Source organism: Saimiri boliviensis, chromosome 9 (genome assembly GCF_048565385.1).
Source record: "Saimiri boliviensis isolate mSaiBol1 chromosome 9, mSaiBol1.pri, whole genome shotgun sequence".
Lineage (NCBI taxonomy): Eukaryota > Metazoa > Chordata > Mammalia > Primates > Cebidae > Saimiri > Saimiri boliviensis.
In genome coordinates this window covers 87372953-87396799 of record NC_133457.1, presented here as the reverse complement: position 1 = coordinate 87396799, position 23847 = coordinate 87372953, and the positions used below count along the sequence as shown (strand labels likewise).

At 41.5% G+C, this 23847-nt stretch overlaps 1 protein-coding gene across 22 annotated transcripts in view; it reads left to right on the top strand.

Annotated features, from left to right (window-relative positions):
* Positions 1 to 23847, top strand: part of PLCB4 (phospholipase C beta 4) — a 396811-nt gene that overhangs the window by 238266 nt on the left and 134698 nt on the right. The gene's annotated exons all lie outside the window — the stretch shown is intronic.

Genomic DNA, 23847 nt, shown 5'->3' with positions numbered 1-23847 from the left:
ACACACACACACACACACACACTGGAGGAAAACAATTATTGCAGGTGCCAGGATCAGAGGAGTATCACATACACACACACACACACACACACACACACACACACACACACACACAGAGTGGAGGAAAACAGACAATTATTGCAGGTGCCAGGATTAGAGGAGTATCACTCACACACACACACACACACACACACACACACACACACACAGAGTGGAGGAAAACAGACAATTATTGCAGGTGCCAGGATCAGAGGAGTATCAAAGTACAGAGTCGGCACAAACCTGAAGTCAGGCATAGTGAGACAGGCTGACTTTGGCCTCTTTCCAAAGTGGTTCTGAAATCAAATTGTGAGTAGCCACAACGTGAAGCTTAGAGAAACTCAGGCAGCCTACACCCCACTGACTGTTCATCAGCAGAGCAAAGCACTTTCCGAATACAATTTTCAAAAGACTTAAAAACACAAGGGTCATATAAATTATTTTGATTAAAAGATTTTATTTAATCAGTGAGGACAATAGCAGGATGATAAAGCTAGTACCAAGAGCACTTCAGGAAGAGAGGTTTACCTAGGAAAGGAAAGGAAAAGGGAAATAAGTTTTGTCCATTAGATACAAAACTGGCTAATGTCCCATAAGCCAATAAAACCCTAACCTATCATAAATTGGCCTTTTTCTACTGGACATAAGTCATCTACATCACTATAGAGCAACCGCAGAAAAATGTTATCTATTAAACTCTGAAGAATCTAGGTCTTAAACAACAGTGAATAGTACGTCAAGCCAAAAGTACATTTTTCTATAGAAGTAAATCATTCTTAGGTATGCCTCTTAAAATCATTCTTAGGTATGCCTCTTAAATCATGCTTTGAGGTAACAATGAAAAGAGAGATAGCCCTCTTTGTAGATTATTTTTAAGCTTTGGATAATTTAAATTAAATTATGCAACAATGTCAGGATATACCTGTACTTACACTGAAAGATCGTTACAGAGTCATCAAAATGATAATAATGATAATAATGTTAGTTTTTTAACTTTTATAATCAACCTATTAGTTTTTCAACTTTTATAATCAACCTGAGGGTAGACAAAACATTTAAATGTTTTTGACCAAGCATAACAATAAAAGCTGTTACCTTTATCTGTTTAGAGTAAGGGTGCCAGACAGATGACAGAAATTAGAAGAGACTTAGAGAAATGGAGGAAAGGCCAGAGGCTTAATGTTCTCAACAAGAGGGAAGGCTGATAGTTGATGTCCAATAGAGTCTTGCATATATGATTTAAAGTATGAAAGTACCCAATCACAAACCAAAAAATAAAATCATTTCAAATTTGGAGTTGGGGGAGAAAAAGTAGTGAAAATGAGTTAAATGGAGTTAGACTGCTATGTTTTCATCCCAAGAAACCTATTCCTGCATGTGTCTGGTGGATAATTAGTTCAGTTACTGGCTGTCTTGCCATGAGTCCTGTTTTCTTAACCTCCTGTCTCTGTTTGAGTTGGACATAAGGACAGAAACATGTTGGTGCCGATTTATTATACACTGCAGTGAGTACTGGCTTCTCAGTTTGGAAGGCAGCTGTACTCACTGCTATCCCACCAACACCACTGGCTGGGCTTCTCAGTTTTAAACTCCAGGCTTTCAGCATGTGGCCCCTGAAGGCCTTTCACCCTCCCACCTCTACTTGCTTCCGCTTGCATATTGTGATGAGAAAGGTGGTAGAATGTTCTCCTTATGGTGTGAGAGGCGATAAAGGGGCAGCAGGGCTAGCGGGACTGACCCCAGAAGCCTCAGTGAGGAGGCTGCTTTTAGGCTGTCTTGACTGATGAGTCAGTCAACCACTGAAAGCACAGCTAAGAGAAAGGGAGAGACCAGGGCTTCTGTACGGGCATGAGTATGACAGCACGCTCTATTGAGTGGGTGAGGAGATTGTCCAGCTAGGGCAGAAGGTAGGGCAGTGGAGTATGGGGTGAAGCTGCAGACACAGGCAGTGTCCACACCTTCAGTGGCTTTACCTTCCAGCCCTGGGCATTGGCATTTGATTCTGAAAGCTCTAGGGAGCCTTTGATGGGTTTCAGCAGGGTAGTAGTCCGTTCTGGATGATTGATAACAAATGGATATGGCTGGATTCCTTGTGTGAGTAGTCTTGGGGGAAGTGTTGGGCTTGAAGGACTCAGTGGACCGTCAGTCACACACATGCAGAAATAAGGGAGGATTCAGATTATGGGATAAATGGAGGATTTTTGTAACTCGGTTGATATAGAAGGTGTGAGAGAATACGTGTAGAATGAGGTTGGAATTTCCAGCGCAGGAACTGGACACCTCTGGTGTAAGGCGGAGGGAATGCCAGAGAAAAGGTATGGGTATGGATGCACTTGTATTGTTCCTTTCTGAAATGAGGAAGAACCGAAAGCAAACGTGATACCATTATATCTTCTGTGGTAGTACCTAAGAAGCATTTTATATACAATCACATTAATATTAGGTAAAAATACGTTGAGCAGAAAGGGAAGAACATAGTAAATGGTCCAAGAGGACAAACACATGGGCGCACCTTCCTTCCTCGGTGCTCCTCTCTCAGGGGCACTGTTGCCATCTCATGGGATGAAATAATGAGGACCCCAAAACCCTCACAGCCGCGGGCTTCCTTCACTCACCCTCTCATGTGGGTGATACTGCATTCCTTGGGTAGAGGAATTTTTTTTTTTTTTTTTTTTTTTTTTTGAGATGGAGTTTCTCTCTTATTGTCCAGGCTGGATTGCAGTGGTGTGATCTCGGCTCACTGCAACCTCTGCCTCCAGGTTCAAGAAATTCTCCTGTCTCAGCCTGCCGAGTAGCTGGGATTACAAGTGTGTGCCACCACACCTGGCTAAGTTTTGTATTTTTAGTAGAGATGAGGTTTCAGCACATTGGCCAGGCCAGCCTCAAACTCCTGACCTCAGGTGAATCCACCCATCTCGGTATCCGAAAGTGCTGGGATTACAGGCATGAGCTACCATGCCTGGCCAGAATTTTTTTTTTTTAATATTGAAATAATCCCTAAGAATATATGATTTACACCAAATAGTTATGTTGGATGTTTATTAAGTCTTGGCAGTGAGTCCCACCTCTTTTCCTACCATGAGAATGATATGAGATAAATGCAGATATCTGAAGGCTGAGTTTTGAACCACAGCCAGTTCCCTAAAGCTTTGCTTTGACTCTGCCTGCACCTTAGAATCACCTGGAGAGCTTTTCACAAATACTTATGCTCACTGTCTCCTGAGATATTATCTAATCATTCTGATTTGGGGCTCAGGCATCAGTATTTTTAAAAAATCTGCTCACATAAATTGAATGTGCAGCCTGGGCTGAGACCCACTACCCTAAAGGCTGATCTTTTGGAATATGGTTGATGCTGTAATTATTGGACTATGATCTGAGAGTAAGTTATTGATCCAACCTAGCTGAAAGATGGTATTGAGGTTTCATCAGGCTTTCTGCATAAACAGAAAGCCTGTTTATACAGAAAGGTTTGAGGAAAAAGAACCTCAGACAGAATATTCTGAGTTATAATTAGGGGTAAGATTGTAAATGTATATGCTTACATGAATCTATCACACATTCTGTATATTGTATGTAAATTACCATATTGGAATAATTAGGCTACAATAACCTATATAGCAGCTTAATAATGTTAAACAATCTTGAGTACAGTTGGCCTTTGGACAATTCGGAAATGTTTTAAAGTCATTACAACTTAATCCATGGTGTGAGCCAGTGTTCTAGAAGGCTGACATAAAGCAGTGAACAAGATAAAGTCTCACTCCTTTGGGAGTGTATGGTCCAGCAGCAGACCAACAATAAACAATAAGCATAGAAATGAATAATTTCCAGCAGTGTTCAATACTATTATGTTACTAAAGGAGTGATCGAGGGATCAGAGAGACAGGCAGACACTAAGGAGTAGGGGAGGGGACATCGCTGTAGGTTGGGTGGTCAGAGCAGGCCCTATTTAGGAAGTGGCATTTGAAGTAGCTTAATGATAAGAAGGAGCCAGTTTGGCTGGGCACAGTGGCTCACGCCTGTAATCCAAGCACTTTGGGAGGTTGAGGCAGGCAGATCACCTGAGAGTAGGAGTTCGAGACCAGCCTGGCCAACATGGCAAAATCCCATCTCTACTAAAAATATAAAAATTAGCCAGTCATGGTGGTGCATGCCTGTAGTTTTAGCTACTCGGGAGGCTGAGGCACAAAAATCACTTGAACGTGGGAGGCAGTAGTTGTGGTAAGCCGAAATTGCGCCATTACATGCCAGCCTGTGCAACAGAGCGAGACTCTTTCTTAAAAAAAAAAAAAAAAAAAAAAAAAAAAGAGCCAGTTTGGGCAAGAACTAAGGTAAAAGCATTCCAAGACATGGAAATCGCAAATGCCAGGCCCAGAGGCAAACATAGTCTTGGCATGTCGGAAGAACAGCACCAAGGGTGGAGTGAGCATCATGGTCAGGGCATGGTAAGAAGATTATTCTGAGAAGCAGAGGTTCCCTCATGTTGAGCAATAGTTCTCTCAAAGTATGGTCCCCAAGCCAGCATCATCAGTACCACCTAGAACCTTATTAGAGGTGTGCATTCTCAGTCCCATCTCACAGACCTACCGAATCAGAAACTCCAGGATCTGGCCCAGGAGTGTGTGCATCAACAAGTCCTTCAAGGAAGTCCAGTGCACACTCAAGTATACGAGAATAAATGGTGTAGAACCAGGCCGAGCTATTCGGATTTCATTGGGATTGCTATGGGAAGCCATTTTCAGCAGGGACTGGCACGATAGGATTTACATTTTGGAGACGGTTACTCTGGCAGCCATACAGAGAATGATTTGTAGGCGAGGCCAAAATGTTGGAAAAGACCAGGACTTTAAGGAAGGTGAGCTAGAGTCTTAATCCTTCCTTTTCCTAACTGTCTCCATGGGCGATTTTCTTAACATCGCTATGCCAGAAAAGTAGGGGATGTTGAAGTGGACCGGTTGAAGAATATCAGTTGTTCTCATTAGGATTCTACAAGTCTATACACACCTGCCAGTCACCTTGCTTGTCAGCACAGCTGTGTGACTTCTTCCTGATGTGAGAAGAAAGCCAAGGCCAGGCATCTGAGCACCACCTCAGTTGGCCCAAACACCAAAGCAACCCGAAGCACCTAAAACTAAGATCAGACAGGTTTTACAAAAAAACATTCAGGCCTGTTCCTTCCTCTAGAACCAGCCTTTGAAATAACAGTGTTAATAATGTTATCTGGCCTCTCATGTCCCCAAAGCTCAGAGCTCATTGTTATCCAAGCATGAGACCTTTAAGGAACGGTCTGGATGGTAGTCCGTATCATGCTGAAAAGGCCACAGAACGGGGTCAACATACTTTTTCTGTAAGGGACCACATATTGAATATTTTAGGTTTTACGAGTCTTGTAGCCTCTGTTAGTTACAGCGACTCGACTCTGTTATTGTAACCCAATAGCAGCCATAGGATGTAATATGTAAATAAATGAGCAGGCACCTGGATTAGAAGACAAAAAGTACCACATAGAAATGAGTGACAGATTGGTTTTGATGGTAATGGTAGTAATGAAATAATTTTAGTTTCAAGTAATTATTTTTACTCCTTATGTTCTCTTATTACTGTGTTGTATTTTTAGTTTAGTCATACTCTATTTCTTTTTCTTATCTTGATAGATCGTTGTGTCAGTTTATCAGCTTTTGCTGCATAACAAACTACTCACCTTTGTTCTCTAAGATGCTCTCATTTTTGTGGCAGGACACAGAGGCTTGCTCTTCTCATTTTCATTCTTTTCCCTCTCTGTGAAGTTTCTTTGGGCTTGCTTTTATTTTTTCACAAAAGTGGAAGATAACTCTATTTCCTGGAGAAATGGAAGCATCTCACCCATGAAATAGTGTCTCAGTCAATTTCATGGAAAATTGTAATCCTTGAGATCCATGCTTCAAGGGTACAAGAAGGACAACTTATTAATGGAAAGATAGGAGATGCGTTTATTAGGAAACTAGACAAGGAAATATGGGGTCACACTAGATTTATAAGGAGCTTGTGGAAACAATACAAGACAGGAAGAAAGTATGGAAACAATATGGTCAATTAAATTAAAATGTAAGTGTAATTACGGAGAGATGCTTCCTGCCAGCTGCACAAAGAAAGAACATGGCATTGTAGTAAAGGAAGAGTTTGGGCAGGGGTGGTGGCTCATGCCTGTAATCCCAGCACTTTGGGAGGCCACAGTGGGCAGATCACTTGAGGTCAGGAGTTGGAGACCAGCCTGGCCAACATGGTCAAACCCTGTCTCTACCAAAAATATAAAAATTATCTGGGTGTGGTGGTGGGCACCTGTAATCCCAGCTACTCAGGAGGCTGAAGCAGAAGAATCACTTGAATCCTGGGAGACAGGTTGCAGTCAGCCAAGATAGCACCATTGCACTCCAACCTGGGTGACAGTAACAGAATAAGACTCCATCCCCAACCCACCCCACCCCCCCCAAAAAAAAGAGAGAGTTTAATAGAGACCAGGCTGGCCATACCACATAGGAGATGAGCTAATACTCAAGTAATACTCAAGTCATCTCATCCAAAGCTCCCAGATGAAGGGTTTTTTAAAGGCAGTTTTGGGGAAGAGGAGGTAGGGTGGCTGTCTTGCTGCTGATTGGATAGGGCAGGGATGAAATCATAGGGGATCAAAGCTGTCCTCCTTTGTGCTGAATCACTTCTGGGTGGGGCCATAGGGGTGGAGTTGGCAAGTCCAGGTGGGTCCAGGTGGAGACATGGGTGTTAGGCATGCAAAAAAACAAAAAACCTGAAAAGGTATCTCAAAAGGCCAGTATTAAGTTCTACAGCAGTGATGTTATTTGCAGAAGTAACTGGGAATGTTGTATATCGTCTAACTTCCAGAATAATGGCTGACAGTTGTATATATCTGCACCTTAGCAGGACTCAGGCCCTCCTCTCAAACAAAAATGGTTGCTTTTTGAGCAAGGCCTATTATCATTTGAACTGTAGCCTAAATGTCTTCCAAAGTTAGCTTGGTCCAAAAGCCCAGGAATAATTAAGGAAAAGCCAAGATGGGAGGTGGGTGAGCTCAGTCACTGTTAACGATTTTTCTCACTGATATAATTTTTGCAAAGCTGGTTTCATAAGGAACTAGCTGAGGATCTACTTAGGTCTCTCAAGTACTACTGTACTATGCTAAAGAATTAAATTCAATGGCTAAAATTACAGTGCTGATTCTCTATTGCTTCTCCTCAAACTACAGTGTAAAGAGGAAAATGCTCAGTATTAGCTTCCTCAACCCTTGTCTGTTGTCTGCAGGGGAACAGGAGGGTGTTGGCCAGGGCATCCTTTTAATTAGGTTTGATGAGTGCAGTCTTGTAGATCATCAGATCAGTGGTCAAGAGGCCCTAAGGACATCCTGGTTTCATCCTCTTTGCACATCTCTTTGGAATTGTACTCTGTTAATGCATGTGGTGTAGTCATTGAATTCGTAGAGTTCATTCAAGTGTGAACAAATGCACAGTCAGATGAAATATACAGCACATGTTAAAGGGAGTAATTTTTCTGCTGAGCAATATAGGGAGAAAAAAATTTTTTTTAATCAAGTTAATAATTTTCAAGTCCCTTCTCGAGTGATAAAATTACATTTCTTTAAACCTGTGCAGTTTCATGCCAGTGAATTCCCTATTCCTGAAAATTATGAGGAATTATTTGTTGTTGTTTTAGAGAGGGTGCTGTATTAGTGAGCGTCCTCCAGAGAAACAGAACCAGTGAGATATATATATAGAGAGAGATACAAAGGAAGAGATTTATTATGAAGGATTGGCTCACATGATTACAAAGCCTGAGAAGTCTTATGTCATCTCTCTGTAAGCTAGAGGCCTAGGAAAGCCATTAGGGTGGTTCCAGTTCAAACTGGAAAGCCAGAGAACCAGGGGAGCCAAAAGTATGTGAATGTCAGTTGAGTCCAAAGGCCTCAGAACCAGGAGCATCAGTGTCCAAGGGTAGGAAAAGATGAATGTCCCAGATCAAGAGAGAGTGAGTTCACTCTTCCTCTACCGTTTTGTTCCATGCAAGCCCTCCATGAATTCGATGATGCCCTCCTGTATTTAGCAGATCTTCTTTATTCAGTCTGTCAATTCAAACACAAATCTCTTCCAGAAACAGCCTCATGGACACACCCAGAAGTAATATTTTATCAGCCATCAGCCTTAGCCCAGTCAAGTTGACATGTAAAATTAATCATGACAGGTGTTTTTAGCATGGATAGTAGTAAATCACTACCACTTTGAACATTCACTAGGTGCTAGACCTTGCATTTGACAAATGGTATAAATGATCAGGAAAGGATTCTGATCTAGACCCCAAGAGAGGATTCTTGTACTTCTTGGATCTTGCTCAAGAAAGAATTAGAGGTGAGTTGACAGAGTAAAGTGAAAGCAAGTTTATTAAGAAAGTAAAGAAACAAAAGAATGTCTATTCCATAGACAGAGCAGCCCTGACAGATGCTGGTTAGCTATTTTTGTGCTTATTTCTTGATCATATGCTAAACAAGGGGTGGATTATTCATGAGTTTTCCAGGAAAGGGGTGGTAATTCCTGCAGCTGAGGGTTCCTCCCCTTTTTAGACTATATAGGGTAACTTCTGGACATTGCCATGGCATTTATAAACTGGCAAGAGTATCTTTTAGCATGCTACTGCATTAATATTAACATATAATGAGCAGTGAAGGCAACCAGAGGTCACTTTCTTCTAGTCATCCTAGTTTTGGCAGCTTTTGACTGGCTTTCTTACTGCATCCTGTTTTATCAGTGGGGTCTTTGTAACCTATGTCTTGTGCTGACCTCTCTCATCCTGTAACTAAGAATGCCTAACCTCCTGGGAATGCAGCCCAGTCTCAGCTTTCTTTACCCAGCCCGTGTTCAAGATGAAATGGTTTTGGTTCCATTGCCTCTGATTTACACATTATTTCACTTAAGCCTCATAAGAACCCTGTTTTAAGTGGGTCTGTTTAGCTTCCTTTTACAGTTTACAAAACTGGGGCTTAAAATGGTTAAGCATGTTGTTCGAGGTTTCATAGGCTGGTCACAGGCTTAGCATAAGAATGGCCTGCCAGCTAGCCTACAGTGGATCTCCAAGTATGGTTTCAGACAGCATCAGCAACATTTGTGACACTGCTAGAAATGCAAATTATTACGCTTCACTCCAGACCTATAGAATCAGAAACTCTGGGGCTTGGGTCCAGTAATGTGTGTCTTAAGAGCCCTCCCAGTGATTCTGATGATTCAACTCAAGTTTGAGAACCTAGGCCAAGGGCAAGGTAAGGAATTGTAGACTTACCTAGAAGGAAAAAAAAATAAATCCCTTTAGAGTTCTTTACAGCTGATCTTCCGCAAATAGGTAATGCAGATAAAAGGGCGAAAACTGTTGAATAAAAGAGACTTCTTTATCTAGGTTGAACATACTAGATTTATTGAACCGTTGGCATGGTGCAAAGTACTTGACATCAGTCATCTCTTTAAACCCTCTGGTGGTTGTGAGGACTAAATGAGATTTTCCACCGTTTACAGAGGAGGAAAGAGAATCTTAGGTCACTTAAGAATTGCCTGTTAACTAACATGCAACATGTGATGGAGCCAGTGTCCAGAACTAGTGTATTGGTAAAGAGAACATACATGGATCATAGCTTTATGACCCAGAATGGCTGTCAGCAGAGAAACATGTTCTTGTATGATATATAAAATATATAATTAAAAAGTCTTTCTAAAGTTCAGTAATAAGCTGGAACCAAAGACCTGTTTAACTTTTTTATTCACCATTTGCTTAATTTATTCTAGATCATAACTGTTATGCTACTAAGTCTAGGTGTTTTTAATCCAGTTCTCTTAGGGAAATGAGAATGGAAAGACTGTATTTTTCATATAATTTCTCTCGTATTCCCCTAAGAAAACTGACAGCTCTACCTTATGATCAATAAAAATCAGCCAGTAAGGCAAGAAAAGTATTTACCAGGGCTTTTTTAGGTGTTACTTTTTTGTTTTTGTTTTTGTTTTTGAGACAGGACCTCACTCTGTCACCTAGGCTAGAGTGCAGTGGCACACTCATGGCTTACTGAAACTTCTAACTCCTGGGCTCAAGCAATTCTCCTGCCTTAGCCTCGCTCCCAAGTAGCTGGATCACAGACAAGAGCCAACACGCCCAGCTGTTTATTTTTCTTTTTTGTAGAGACAGGGTCTCCCTATGTTGATCAGGCTGGTCTTGAACTACTTCACTCAAGTGACCCTCCTGCCTTGGCCTCCCAGAGTACTGGGATTATAGGGATGTGCCACTGTGCCTGGTCCCTAGTCTCTAATTTTTAAGGAGGGATGGAAACTAGGTAAAATGTACTATATGAAAAGAATATATTTTCTTTCAATTGATGGAAATAGACATAAAATATTGTCAGCAGGAAAAGCCTATCTTTTTCATATTGATTTTGATAAACTAATAAGGAGCATATAAAACAACTTTCTTTTAAAGCCATAAATAGTAAGCACTTGCTCTGAAATGCTGCTTTGTCAAGAACGTTAATTGACGCAGATGGGCAGTCAGTATAGCTTCCTTGGTATCTGGCCTGCGTATCCTTTCTACTAGAGTTACCCTGAAGACAGCATGCTGGCACCTCCACGGCTCTTCTACTCTGGATTTTCTTCTCCCAAGTACCTGAAAGGTCAGGTGATCTTCTTAACTTTGTAGAGATGTGGAAAGGAGACTAGTTTTTGAATGCTCACCAAAAGCCAAGTTGCCAGGATATTGTTTGCAAATACAGAAAGGATTTTTGTACTAAGCAGTATTTAGGCTAAAATCTTTGCCAAAGAACTCTTTCCAAAAGCTTGAAATACACATAGTTGGTTAAGGGAATGCATTTGGAGTTAAACAGAAATAGGTTCAATTTTGGCTTTGCTACTCAAGAGATGTGACCATGAGTCAGTCTTACACCCACCAAGCACTAAGCCACAGCTTCCTTGATTGAAAAATGGGAGTGATAATACCTACCTCACGTTGCCATCATAAGGAGTAAAGAAGATGGATTTGTTTAGAATGGAAGTCAGATTATGCCTTTGTTTCAATTTAAACCTTCAGTGGTTTTCTACCTCATTCCAACTAATTTCCTAAGTTCTTTCTGTGTCCTGCAAGTCCCCTACATGACCTGCCCCTTCACTATCCCATCGATGTTCCCTAAGCATTCCAGGGACACTCTGACCTCAGGGCCTTTGTGCCTACTGTTCTCCCTCTGCACTGCTCTCCCCTGTACAGTCCTTATGGTTCACTTCCTCACTTCATTCTGTTTCTGCTAAAATATCACATTGTCTAAGAGGCCTTCATAATCATCTTACTCACCTACACACACAGGCCCCTGACCCTTCTGGATGTTTTAATTGCTTTATTTATCACTACCTGATAACTTACCCTTTTTGTTCATTGCTGGAATCCCTCTAGAAGATAAGCCCTGAGTGCAGACTTTGTTTCCTGCTATATCACAGCCAGGGAATTCATTCATCACTCAACAAATATTTCATAAGTACCTACTATGATCCAGCAATTCCTTAGTTACTTATCTGAGACTTAAATTCATTGATATTTACAAGGTTCCTAATTTTTAAGGAATTTTAAAGGTCCCAAAGAACTGGAACTCCAAAATCTCATTTTGGAGTGTAGGGAAAGGTTAAGCCAGAGACACTATCTGTGGCAGCCAAGGAGGCTATTGCTTAAATTTCCCTTCCAGAGACAGCTGCCCTAGGAGTCCCTTCATTGCACAGTTTTGCTGCAGGGTCTTCAGCACCCTCAAAGTGTCCCTGCCCAAGCTGTACTGAATATGGCAAGCTGCTACAGCCAGGCCTTTCCTGCCCAGGTGAGGCTCCTCTGGTGGGCGTTCTGTGCTCTGCAGCTGCAATCCAGCTGGTGTTCTCAGCTGTACTGCAGTCTGAGACATTTCCTCCCCAGTTCCTCCTCTCCTCTCTCAGGTGTTAGTCCTGAGGCCTGGTTTGGAGGCTCTCCCCATAACTCAGCTTCCCCTCCCCTTTCCCTTTCACAGGGATTTGCCCTAATGAATTGCTCACATTTCCAATTCTGTCTTGGTGATTTGTTTCTAGATGCAGCAGCCCTTCCCTCAGGGTAACAGGGCCTCAGGCTAAGCCTTCAGGACTCTGCTGCCATTTCTTGAAGCCAACTCTGAGCTCACTGCAGAATTCTTTAGGTGGTAGAAGATAGCAGTGGTTCTTGTGTGAGGTTCCAGTAATTGCTGCACTTACTTGAGACACAATCGAAAGTGACAGAACCAGCATTGACCTTAAAAGATACACAGTCCCCATTGGGACTGTGTATCTTCAGGGCCTAACTATAAACGATTTCAAAAGACAAAAGTCCGACTGGAGCAACGTATCTTGCAGCTCTTGTGGAAAAAAAAAAAAAAGCATTTTCAAAAGCTGCATTATTTAAATGAGAAATTTATATTATTTAAAGGGAAGTTCCATAAAAGTCATTTGAGATTCCTCTTCTTTCGATGTGTTCAGCATTGTCTATCATATCCAGATAGCAATAGTTTAAAATACTCTTTCATAGACCTGCCTTTTCAGATACATCTTCTATATCAGTATATTTTTAATTACTTGTTCAGTGTAACTTATTATGCTGGAACCAACTGTGTTTTAATTAGAAATGCTTTGCTAAAGAGAAGAACTTATCAGCTGGCGGCTGGGTTTCTGGTGCAACTAAAAAGCATATCTCCTGTTGTTCTTAGGATGTTTTTAAACAAGGGGACAGTGATATAATGTGTTTTTAATATTTGTTGTAAATGTTTATTAAATATCCTGTTTACTTGCCTCCATACCTTTAAGTTGTTCCTCTTTAATTTTTCCTTATTTTAGTTGCTAAGGCAACTGTTTTGACGACTGTGACAGTTTTCCTGCCCAGGAAAGTTACTTTGAGTGACCACCCACTCCTCTTGAAAACACATTTTGCTTTCCCCTTCTGCACGCTGAGAGGTAGTTGTTGAATATTTTAGGAATAATTTCTTCAACTCTTTTCTGGCAGGAGTCAGGGAACCCTCCCAGAATCTGAACATCCAGATTTTACCTCACAATCCCCACAGCAGTTGGGGAGGGAAAATGCTTCAGAGAGGGGAAACCACAAACCTAGACAGATACAGAGTGTTGCACATCAAGTCCCAAAGATTTAACATCTCTATCGTCAAGTAAAAGAAAAGGGGGAATCCCTAATTGTTAGTGACCATAAAGTCAGTCGTTTAGAAACAGTTTGGCCTCTCCCAGATGGCTAATCCAGGCACTTGATTTCTCCCCGCCGATTCAATCAGTTAAGCTGATTAAATTCTCACAGAGCCAAGGATATTTCTGAGATGAGACCTTTCTAAGTTCTTTCAGGCTGCTGTAACAAAATACCATACCCTCGGCCACTATAAACAACACATTTATCTCTCGCAGTTCTGGAGTCTGGGATGCTTAAGATCAAGGTGCTGGCAGATTCAGTGTCTGGTAAGAGCCCGTTTCCCGATTCCAAGATGACACTTTCTCGTTGTGTCATCACACGGTGGCTGAAAGGGGCAGCCATCTCTTTGGACTCATTTATAAGGGCATTAATCCCATTTAGTCTCTCGAAGGCCCCCACTTCCTAATTCCATTACATTTGGGATTAGGATTTCAGCATATGAATTTTTGGTGGGAGAAAGCACAAACACTCAGACCATAGCCCCTTGGTAAGCACCATTAAGCCAGATTTCTTTTTTTTTTAATAAAAAATATATATAATATGAGAGATCGGAAAAGATGGTGTACCTTCCTCTTGTTACTCTTCAATAGCTTTCTTCGACTCTTCCAAGCCAGGTCACTTAGGAAGTTGATGATGCTCTTTATTCCTGAAGTAAGAATAAAATCAAAGGGGTGGATTAAATCTTTTCACTTGACATCAGAATAAGCATTCTCTCTATCTCACTGTCATTGCTGGAATGAGCACTTTAAATGCTCATGGTTGATTACCCAGGGAGAGATGTTTTCATTTCTGTTTCTGTGGAATTTGGAATGCAAGGTCTATCACCTTTAGAAGTCACCGAATAACTCACTTCACTGCCCCTCTCGTCATCTGAGAATGTGCTCTGTCATGTCAGGGAGCACAAGGTGGAGGCTCCCCACCCAGGAGTGACCTCTTCTGCTCACAATACCCCAACATGTCCTTGAAAAGGGGAGAAAATGAAAACTGTGGGTAGTGATGACTTGTCTGTGGCAGCAGATTCTTGGCCTGAGTGTAGACAGGCTAGCTTAGGCAGAGCAGGTTGGAGGAGTTGGAGCAGGAACAAACACAAGCTGACCTCTTGTGCAGAAACCAAACTTTTTTCTTTTTCTTTTTTTTTTTTTTGAGATGGAGTCTCGCTCTGTCACCTAGACTGGAGTGCAGTGAATTGATCTCGGCTCACTGCAACTTCCACGTCCCAGGTTCAAGCAATTCTTCTGCCTCAGCCTCCCAAGTAGCTGGAACTATAGGCCCCCACTACCATGCATGGCTAATGTTTTGTATTTTTAGTAGAGACGGGGTATGACTGTGTTACCCAGACTGGTCTTGAACTCCTGAGCTCAGGCAATCAGCCCACCTCAGCCTCCCAAAATGCTAGGATTACCAGCGTAAGCCACCGCGCCTGGCCAAGGAACCAATCCTTTAACAAGTCTAAGTCAACCCAGAGTTACAAACTCTGGGTTTCCCTTATGCTTAGCTTTGTATTCTAGCTCAGTGGAAATAGGCACACACTAATACCATTGCTCTTTTTAAAGATCTGCATAACAGAAATGGATTCCCTGTCAAAATGTATTTGTAGATCTGCCTCATATTATATATTACCTGCGTCTTCTTGGGGGACTTGTCTAACCTATTAGGATCAGTTTTCTCATCTGTAAGGTAGGGATGGTGGTGGTTACCTCATTTGTCTTTGGTGGTTAATAATAATTAATATTAGCAACACTAGTAAGATTACTATTACTGTGTTTTATATTAATAATCAATACTGGGCCAGGTACAGTGGCTCATGCTATGATCCCAGTGCTTTTGGAGGCTGAGGCAGGAGGAGCGCTTGAAGCCAGGAGTTTGAGTTCAGCCTGAACAACATAGCGAAACTCTGTCTCTACAAAAAAAAAAAAAAAAAAGTTTTTTTTAAAAAAAATTAGCCAGCCATGATGGTGAATGTCTATAGTCCTAGCTACTCAGGAGGCTGAGGCAGGAGTATTGCTTGAGCCCAGGAGACTGAGGCTGCAGTGCTATGATTGTACCAGCAATCTGAAACTGGAATGCTATGATTGTACCACTGCACTTCAGCCTGGATGACAGCAAAATTCTGTCTCTTAAAAAAAATTCAATTGTAATTTACTTAGTTTATACTGTATGTCAAGCACTCTAACGACCAGCAGTAGCCTGTGAGATAGGCATTATGGTTGATGTTGTTGTCTCTGTTTTTAGAGATGAAGAAATGAGTATCTAACCAGATTTGGATCAGGTTCATCAGACCCTAAAGCCCATGTAAAATGCCCAGTTGCTTCTGCAGCTTCTGAGTTGGTTTTTATGCTTACATGTTTCTGTCATCTTCCACAGGAAGCTGCGATGTGAAATATGTCCCACCAGATAAAATAATGGAAGAGGAATTTAGATTGAAGAGAAAAAATAAGGGAGAATACATAAAATGCAGGGCAGATTTAGCAGGCAGCAACTCTACAGGCAGCAAAAATGCTCTGTAAAGTTGAGAGAGGTGAGCCTCAGATTTGCTTCTGCTGTTCTGGTGGGCTAAAGCAATATGGAAAGCAGAAGTGGTCCTGGAGTTCACAGTGTCCATTAGATGTAAGGAAAGCAACAGGTTAGTAAGAACAGAGTTTTTCCTGGTCCTAGGATCTGAGAAAAAAATTCTTACAAGATGCATGAGGTAATGAAAATAGTCCGCCATAAAATATCTGTAATAAGTACAGAATGTTTTCAGTTGCACAGTCATTCAGTGGTAGGATTCACTTATGTGGTAGGATTCACAGGGGAATCCATAAGAAATGCAATAATTAAAACCAAAACAGGTCAGAAGTCCTTCTGGCCTTTTGTGATGATTACTGGCATCAGTGGCGAGAACAGCAGAGTCTCCTTCAGGTATGACTGCTGAGCAGTTACCTGAGCCCGCTTCTGAACAGTGTCAGTCTCAAAGCAGGCGTAGGATATTGTACAAAACACTTAATCACCATGCTTCAATGTCCTCACCTGTAAAATAGGTATAATAACGAAGTAGCATTGTTTGTCGGGGGTAATACCTGAGGTTCGTTGTCGCACAGCCATGGAAAACTAGGATGTGGACACACCAGAGTGAGGTTAAGAGTGGAAGTTTAATAGGTGAAAGAAAGAGAAGAGCTGTCTGTGCAGAAAGGGATCCCCAAGAAAATGGGTTGCCAGTTCTGCAGTGAAATGCAGAAGGCTTAATAGATGAACTTAAGGAGGGACTGTCTGATTTACATAGTGGGTGAGAGATTGGTTGGACCAGGCGTGTATTTGCATAGTGTGCAAAGAAGCTGGCCACTCTACCCTCATCTTTTATTATGCAGATAAGTTCTCTACCTGGCTGGTGCCATGTTACCTGGTCCTTACTGTATACATGGTGAGAAAGAAAAGGGAAGATGGAGCCTCCATGTTGAACGTACCTGACTTCCAGGTAGCCTTTTCTCTTGGTGCGGCTATTGGCATTCACCTGTACAAGCTTCCAGCTTGCCTACCTATGTCTGCAGCTCGGTGTTTCAAGCTGCTCTTTGTTAGAAATTATTTGGGGGCTACTTTTTATTAAAAGGGAAACCTTGACAAGCACTCCTTTTACCCTCAATATCGGCCTAATAATTCTTTCTGTATCAATAATAAAAAATGGTACCTTTCTCATAGGAATGTTGGGAGGCTAATAAGTTAATGTACGGAAAGCACTTTAGCGTTGCCTGGTGCTTAGGAAGCACTGCATATGTTACCTAGCAATAGTAGGCATATTACTAGGTGCCACAGGCCTTTTGAATTGCTCATCAGGAGACTAGAACTGCATCTCCCTGTTGGCTTCCAGTTGAGCATCGGTTACTGATGGAAAGGGGAAAGGTCTATATTTGACAACAACCCAACAGGAACCTCTGTCCAAAGACTCAAAGGCCATGGAAAGGAATGCAGGAGGTACAGATGCTGTTATTTTGCCTGACAGATTTTTTCACACAGTAATACTTGTAACGCATAGCAAGGGTCTGTGGTGGAGCAGTCACGGCAGTGCCCTCTGGCTCCTCATGTGGAACATGAGCTGAGAGGCCCAGTGTCTTTCATCTCATGGGATCTTACAACAGATGGGAGGTATACAAATGGAATGAACATTCTGTATCCTTCCAAGCAGAGACCAAGCTCATGAGGGTAAAAGCAACTTAATAAGGACACACGCCCATCTATTACAGCAGTCCATAAATCATTAGGATGGCAGGATGCCATCACTGAGGGCTTTAGTTTAACTTGAAACAAATAAAAATTTGTAGTTCTATCCGAGAGAGGAAGTGTTTGTGCAGAATCACAAAGGATCTGCTAGGTATGAAGCTAAAGGATTTCTCTGGAATAAGAAGAGGAAATAAATAGACCATAAAACATCTCTTAGGCTCTGAGCTTTCAGGATCTGATAGAAAGCTGGACCTCTTGGTTAATTCTAAACCAGACTCCACCGGCTTTCCCAGTCTGAAGGCCATACCCATCATCCTCCCTGCTTTATGAGGTCTCTTTGGTGGTAGTCATGCATAATATGATTTAAATTGAATGAGATCCCTTATGGCCTCTTCCTAACTCAGACTCCTCTTTGTTTCTCTCCAACCGTGACAAGGTCTTTTTAACTTCCTCTCCATTCTTATCAAACTAGGAAGCAAGGAGGGTGAGTCCCATGTGTACCCAAAGGTGGAGTCTACCTAGGCAGTGTTCGTTTGCTGACAGTCCAACAATCTGCTGGTGATAGGCAGAGCAGGCCCTGCTTGGTCAAGGTTGACAGAGTCGGACAAGGGCTTTGGAATCAAAGAAACTGGCTTGAATTTCAGGTTTGTTACGATTGACCATGGTTTTGAAGAATTTATTCTCCTCTAAACCTTTTCCCCCCTTCTCTCTAAAACCGCATTGACCAATATGATAAGCATGAACCACATATGGCTGTTTAAATGAAAAATTAATTAAAATAAAAAATTCAGCAGCTTGGTTGCATTACCCACATTTCAAGTGCTTCATAGCTCCCTGTGGATCACAGTGAATGTATTGGGCAGAGCCCATCTGGCGCATTTCCATAGTCACGGTAAATCCGCTGTACAATGTTGAACTAGTCTAAAACCTTGCAGATTTATCATGAAATTTATGTGAGGTGGTATTTGTAAAATGCCTCATACAAGAGCCCTGAATGAAATGGTAGCTCTTTTGTTATAAATACGACCATTTAGTCAGCATTTACTTTGTCCCAAGTACTTAGACATTCTCAATATCAATTCTTTGAGAGCTCTATGAGTTGGTATCAGTTTTCCCAGTTTACAGCTAGGAAAAGTGAAACATGGCAAGGTTAAGCAGAATAACTGCTAAGATTCTCCTGCAGATTCCTAGTGAGGAGGCTGACATTCAAACCCAGGAACCGGTCACTACAAATCCTGGGCCTCAAAACCACTGTGGACTGCCACCTCTGGTGAAAGTCTTCTTTCCCAGAAAATGCAGTTTCCTGATGGAATGTGAATGCCTACTCCATTTCACTCTTCTCTGCATCCTAATTTATCTGTCCAGTGACAAACACAACAGAGCTCTGACCAACTAATGTTGAAAAAGGTAGAGTTAAAGCTTTTAGGATCTAGTCCCAATAGCTACCCCTAGCTGGTAATCAGACTTGACTACACCCGATTTGAAGATGCCAACTCCACAGTATAAAGATACAGAAATCTGCAGTTAACCTGGGAAGTGATGATGGGAGAGAAGGCAGGAGAGAAAGCTTAAGAAATAACTACAATTCACAATTAAAATAAAATCAACTACCACTTAGCTGGATCCTCATCCAAAGAATTTCCTCCACTTCAGTAAGAGTATTTGGCTTGCTGAGCTCTCTGAGATTCCTTATGAAGGGATTAATCTTTACTGAACAGAATCACTTTAAAAATTGAAATAAAGGAAAAATATTTTTAATCTAAGTTGATTTAAAAGTAACTTGAATCTTTGAAAGTTCGGTTGTGATATTGATTACTGTTGAAACAATATGTGTAGGGGAAAATATACTAAAAATAACATACAACTTAAAAAACATACTCTATCTTTAATACGAGAGGAAAGTGTTTCTGTAAGCCTGTAGTGGCACAAACCCCTCAGAGCAGGGATCCCTGAGACAGAAATAGCCTCCAGCAATGGTGATCTCCAGCAAAAGTTATTCTTGACTCTCAAACAGAATGCCCTCTGGCCTCTGCTTTAGTAGTTTCACAAAAGGTGTTCCTGTCCCTTGCTAGGCTTGCTCTCTAGTGGAAACGGTTGGGCTGGATGAACTAACATGACCTTGAGCTCTAAAGGTATGACTGTGATGAATTTTAACTAATATGAGAAGTAAAATTCTGACCCCCCACCCCTAACTTCTATTATGGTTTGTTTCTTTACCAGAAAGTTCTGCTATCATTTAACTGAGAAACAAACATATTCACAAAGGAGAAACAACCCAGCTTCCTTTTATGATCTCTCCTGCAGTACCCAGATCTGCAGGAGGATTTTTATGGGCTCAGTCTGGTCAGGGAGCCATAGCCCACATTCAGGTTGGGAGGGATCTATGTGAAAGTTAAAACTGCTGTTAGGGAAAAAGAATAGAGATGATACATCTTTACTCACCAGAGGGTGGAGTTATTGTGTTTGTTAGTAGGAGGTGGTGAGAAATCTAATTACCTTGTGTTTTAGTTCTGTTCAGCTGATTACCTCTCATCCCTCAGATTTGTTCTCTGATTTTTCATGAATGGTTTGAAGCATTTGGTCTGAGAACCTTTTAAGCCACAATTCATGAGCTGTTTGTGGGTTTTGTTGTGAGCCTGGCCTTAGTGTCAACTGGGTTTCATTCTAAGATCCCCCTCGAGAATTTCTATTCTGATAATTGCTTCTCTTAACAACTGATATGTTTTTATTTTATGAGCTGGATGGGCACTTGGTAAATATATTTTTTTTCACCGTTTCTGCTTTTGTTGCTAGGGAGCCCAAAGCCAAACTGGCATCCTATTATAACTGTACAGGACCTATGACAGGCATTCCTGAGAGCTGCCTTTTACTCTGGCCTTATTTTAGTATACTGCTTTATTTTTCTTCTCTTTGCCCAGATTTCTTACCCCATTTTGAAAATGATTTCTTCCATTGCCATTCAAACAGTGCTCCTGGTTCAGTAGGAGTTCCCAGGAAGTATCTCAAAGTCACCCCAACCTCTAAGATGAGTTTGTATGCATTACAAAAAGAGGCTCCTGCCTTCAGGCAGACAGCCTCGACCAGTGCCCTTGTATTTCCACTTCTATCCTTGGCAGCCTTCCAAGGACTTCCCTGATGGGTTCTGGGCCTGGTGCAGCCTCCTCAGTTTGAGCAAATTCTTGTTTATTTGTTTTACATATTGGCCCACTGCAAAATCTTTTCTTTAAAAAAATTCATTTGTTCATTCATTTTTTAGTTAGTTAGTTTTAGTGTGCTTTTGATGTGCTAGGTGCTAGAACACAAAGGTAAACAAGACTGCTTCAAGGACTCTGCCCTCTTGGAGGTTGCTGCATTCTGATGTGGGAGCCGGTCAGTAAATCAAGGATCAGAGAGAGCCTCTCTGAGGAGGGGAAAATGAAGACAAAGTCTGTAGACTGAAGAGGAGTCTGATGCACCAAGGGTAGAGGGAAGAGACTTCTGGACAGGAGGAACTGCAACTGTAAAGGCCCTGACACTAGAGCGAGCTTGAGGAGGTTACAGGAAAAGAGTTCTTATGGTTGTGAACAAGAAATAGAAGGAAGAACAGAGAGTGGACTGAGATAAGGTTTGAAGGACCCAGATCGTTCAGGACCTTTTCGGCCACGGTAAGGAGTTGGGATTTTATTCTAAATATAATGGGAATGCTTTTATTGAACTGATTCAAAGTTTAAAGAATCAATCTGGCTCCTATAGGTGTTAAAACGTGCTCTTGGAATGAAGAGACTTCCCCAAACAGGCTTTGTGTGAGCAACATGGCTATTTATTCACCCGGGTGCAGGTGGGCTGAGTCCGAAAAGGGAGTCACATTTTAACAATAGGGAGCAGAAAGAGCAGAAGTGAGTAGATCAGTCCATGGGGGAGATAATGTTGGTTTGGGCCAAGGTGTGTGGTGATGGAGAGGAAGTAAAGTGGGCATATATTGGAAATATAGAAGTAGACTCGTTACTTGAAAGTGAGAGGAAGAGATGAGGGAAAATTAAGGATGACTCTTAGTTTCAATAAGTGATCAGATGCTAATGACATTTATTGAACTAAGGAAATACTGTGTTGGAGAAACTTGGAGAGAGGGTAGAGAATAAAGAATTCAGTTGTGGACATACTTATTTCAAGACATCCTAGTGGAAATGTCAAATAGAAAATATTTAAACTCACAGAGGAGAGGATGACATTGCTATTACAAATTTGAGTCATCAGGAGATAGATAATATTGTAGACACAAGGTTGAATAAAATCTGGAACACAGTAGAAATGAGAATTCCCAGAACCAAGTCCTGGGGACTACGTTAAAGTTGAGTATAGAAGGAAAAGTTGGGAAATTAGATTAAGGCAATGGAGCACAACCAAAATTGGAGAGTGTTTCAAGAAGGAAAGAATAACCAACCTCTCAGAAATCAAATCAGATGAGAAAAAGAAGTGTGTACTCATTCTGCAGCATGCTGGACCGGCCAGAGAAGTTTTAGAGGTTGATAGAAATGGAAGCCAGATAGACTTGATCAGATGGTATGAAGAGAGGTAATGGAAACAGTTAACATTTCCAAGATATTATGTCCTGAAGAGGATCAGGAACATAGGGTGGTAAATGGAAGTAGGAATGTAAGTGGGAGATGGAGCGGGGGCCTCCCAAAGATGCTCTGAGTTCCCTGCTCTGATGTGCCCAGGTCCTTGGCCTCTCTTACCCCAGGAATGGGAAAAGAGGCCCCGGAGGCTCAGTGAGCTTCCCATTCAAGTACATATCGTGGACCCAAAGAGTTTTGCAAAGAAGTGATGGCGATAAAATGTGCATAAAATAAACTTCGTTTTTTGGCCAAGATAACGCTAAATGAGACATGGGAATTGTGAGCCACCTGTGAGGGAGTGACTGCAATATTGGGCTGTGGAAATAAGCTGTGTAAGGATGGATGGAAAAGGAGGAGGGACCTGGTGGATAGTGAGAAATTGGCAGGGATAATCAAAAAGAGGTTGCAAAGAAGTCAAATATGGGAGCAGAGAACTATAGAGGGAGGGGCCAGGAGGACCAGATGGAATTCTAAGAGTGAGATACTAGGAATTGAAATGTCCAGGTGGTGATGGCAAGCTTTGGGGGTGCTCGGTTGGGGGGAAGGAAGAAACTATATTTAAGGAGGTCAACAAAGTGAAAGTTCACCCTCAAAATAAGTTGGAAACCCATTCTTATTTATTATTTGTATTTCTTGGGTCATCTCAAATCGTTACTTGGAATTAGGTGATAGGGTGCACATAAGTAATGATGGCGGCTGATTCGTTGTGGGTCTACTCTGTAAACAACATTTTAGGATGTACTTTTGTACAGTGTGTACCAGAATTCTTCACTGTCATCAGGATATTGCTTGAGATGTATTTTGAAATGGGCTAATTCTTATGTCTTGGTTAGTTGATATTTCTCATTTTTTTAGTCAGTAACAACATAAGACCTGGCATGGCATTTGGGTAAAAGCTAATGCCTTTTAGGTGGCACACAAGTCCCTCGCAATGAAACAACTCTTATATGCATGTCCCCTTATATACCCTGTCACTCTCTTGAGGTGTTCTAGCCACACCAAACAGAAGTTTCTAATGTGAGGGCAAGAGCTGCTCATTCTGCCTGACATAAAGATTCATCAAAAGTATCAACTTCTGGGTTAAGCCTTTTTTAAAAGGTCGAACTGTCCAAAAATGCCATTGTGAAGGGTCAAAAAATGTCATATACTGGCATTTTCATATTGTTAGTAATTCACTACTGCTATTACAAGTCTGAACCATATATTGTCAATAGAACTATTACTTGCTGAATTGGAATTCTGTGTTATGTGCTTTGTGTTCACCATTTCATTTAATTCCAGCAACAAACCCAAAAGGTAGGTGGAACTACTTCTGTTTGTTAGACAAGGATTCTGAAATTTAGAAAGAGTCTCTCTGGGAGAAAGTACATGATAAATGGTGGAACTGGGTTTTGACTCCAAAAGCAAAGGTCATACCATGTCCCTTCCTTTGGTCTTATACCTGGCTATGTCTGCAGTGCATAGCACATGCCTGATACAGCATTGGAATACATATGGTAATTCTTAATCTGCCAGAAAACTACCCAAATTGAAGGCTGCTTTGTTCAGGGACCCCTGGGACTACCTTGTGATGGCCTAGTATCTTGACATTGGATTTACCTTAATAAACGTTGTTGTTTTCCTGTAATTTAGAAAGATACATTTTAACAGGTGAAATTAAGTGTCTGAATGGCCCTTAAAACCTTAATTCTGTAATTACTATTTATTTGTTTTAAGACACTGCCTTGATCCATGTTTGCAAGACAGGTTTCTAATTGCTGGCATTGAAATGATCTAG